The sequence below is a fragment of the Zalophus californianus genome, chromosome 7, assembly GCF_009762305.2.
Source record: "Zalophus californianus isolate mZalCal1 chromosome 7, mZalCal1.pri.v2, whole genome shotgun sequence".
Lineage (NCBI taxonomy): Eukaryota > Metazoa > Chordata > Mammalia > Carnivora > Otariidae > Zalophus > Zalophus californianus.
In genome coordinates this window covers 136,791,061-136,793,813 of record NC_045601.1, presented here as the reverse complement: position 1 = coordinate 136,793,813, position 2,753 = coordinate 136,791,061, and positions in this window count along the sequence as shown.

Genomic DNA, 2,753 nt, shown 5'->3' with positions numbered 1-2,753 from the left:
CGGGGCCCCTGCATCTTCCCTCGTTTAAAATAGAAGCAAATGACTCCTTCTAGGGTGTGACATGTGACAAAAGGGAGAGGCACGCACTCAAACAAGGAAGAAGGGAGCCAAGTCCAAGGGTGTGGTCTGAGAGCAAATGTTCTCTTTCAGCTCACACTCCGGGCTTTGAACAGCTGTTGTTTTCATTCACCAGGGAGAGTTCGACTTTCGGAGCTCCTTGTGAAGTCCAAGCCTCTTCCCTTACGTCCTCCACCCTGGTGAGGCTCAGGTGGCCATGGTTTTGGGAAGGGGATCTTGTGTTCTCTCAGAGTCATTCCACAGAGGTTTAGGAAGAAGCTGCAACCATGTGCAGAAGTGAAAGGTGAAGAAGGTGTCGCACACCTGCTCCCAAGGAGCATATAACCCAGCGAGGGAAGCGGATCCCCAGACGGTCTGTTTCTGTAGTCGTGCATATGGACAATGGAGTTTGGGGAACACTATGGAGCGATGAGTAATCCTAGGGGCCCAACCCAGGACTGAGCAGCCGGAGAGGGCGGGAAGGCTTCCTGGAGGAAATCGTGTCTCCACAGAGGCTTCGGAAGCTTGGAAGGGAGTGAGTGGGAGTGACTAGATGAAGGGGGGCTGGTGCAGCAGCCAGCACAGCAGAAATAACATGGCGTTCAGACCCAAAGACTAAAACTAACTGCGTCTACCCTCGAGGCCCACCGACCATTTCCATACGGCTAGACCAGCATGTTATTTTTTAGCAGATTTTTCCAAAGACACTACTTCCCCAAAGGTCTTTCGGCCATTACTCTTGGTGCTTTTCCTGGCCCCCGTGTTAACCCTAAAATTAGCTGGAAGGTCCGCCGTTCCCTCCCATGCCGAAATCGCCTTGGTGTTTTGTGTTTTTTTTTCTTTTTCCATTTCAAGTTTAGAGAGTTCAAATTCCCCTTTCCCCCCTGCTTTCAATAATTTCTTAATATTTAGACATTCTGTGGGAGGACATTTTTAGTTGGAACGCCTGAAACTCTCTTCTTTGATTCATGCGCAGTGAGAGCAAAGGAGTAAATCTATACGTGGATGTTCTATATGGAAACTGGAAAGGTTTCTTGAATAGGTGTTTTCACGCTCTGAAGGCGGGGATCCCCCCCTCAGCCTGAAAAGAGCCTTCAACTACCCCCACTTTGCCCCTTAAACTGTACTTCATCGATTAAGTTCTTGACAGCTTATCCCTTAACTCAGGAGGGCACGTGTTGCGATGAGTACTGGTGTTATACACAAATAACGAATCACGGAACACTACATCAAAAACTAATGATGTACTGTATGGTAGGCCTAACATAACACACACACACACACACACACACACACACACACACACACACACACAAGACCCTGAAACAAAGCATTCCATGATGGGAACCAAAACGTCCCCCTCAAACGATAAGGACTGCCCTGACGTCAGGAGGACCCTGCCCATGACAATGACTCATCTGACCGTTCCTACCCACATGCACGTACCCACCAATCTTTGTCCCATATTTTCCTTATTTAAAGCCCAAATGAGGCACATGGGTGGCTCAGAAGGTTAAGCGGTTGCCTTTGGCTCAGGTCATGATCCCAGGGTCCCGGGATAGAGCCCCCAGTTGGACTCCCTGCTCAGCGGGAAGCCTGCTTCTCCCTGTCCCTCTCCCTCTATTTATTTATTTGGAGGTGGGGGGGGGACACAAGCAGACTTGTGTCCCCTCTGCTTGTGTCCCCCCCACCTCCAAATAAATAAATAAAATGTTTAAAACCCGAAGTATTTTCATCACTTTGGAGACAGTCTTTGAGATGCTAGTCCGCTGTCTTGCTGGTGGTAGCCTCACCGAAATAAATTCCTTCCTAATCCCACCACCGCTCATTTCTCCGCTCTTGCTTTTGGATTCTGTGAGTGGCGAGCAGCCGAACCTGGTCTGTGTGGGACCCCCAGAGCCAGGCGCTCTTTTCCCCCTGAGCCCCGGCTACAAACCCCCTGCAGGACTATGGCTTGAACAACCACCAACAAATGAGAAGGATTCTCTCTTTTTGCTTAAGTCTGAATGTTAAGCTACACGTTTTGTCTTTCAGAGTGGGCCCAGCTGCATAGTAAGACTGTCCCACATTTTAATCGCTGCATCATGAGAACGGATTTTTATGGATTAAGAGTCTATATTAATGCAAATATGATGAGAACCAGAAGAATCTGAACCTACTGACTATTCCCACATGAAATGCCTCCACACATTTAGGAATTGATTGAAAAAGCTGAGAAAAGTGATAAGAAGCCATGGAAATTTTTCTGCAGGGAAATAAGCCTGTGGAATTACTGTAATGAATGTAGGCCTAGTGAAACACTAATGAAAACACATTATGATATAATAAGCTTTCTTTTGAACTTTAAGGAATAATCACAATCCAAGCTATGTGGCAACAAATGGAAATTGCCTCACACAAAATCAAGAGTAACACCTTACCAAACAGTAAAACTCAGTGGCTCTCCGAATTCTCAGTTGTGCATTTATAACAGAATGATGAACTATAATCCCAAAGGCCATGCATATTACAGTAAGCATCAAGGACCCCAATCCTAAATGGAAGCGTTGGACTACTGTCTTAGGTTGGGTTCAGGAGTGTCTACAAAATTTGTGGGGCCCAGTCAAAAGTGAAAATGTGGGGTGCTTTTTAAAAAAATTATTAATAATTTCAAGATGGTGGGATGCCTGGGTGGCTCAGTCAGTTAAGCATCTGCC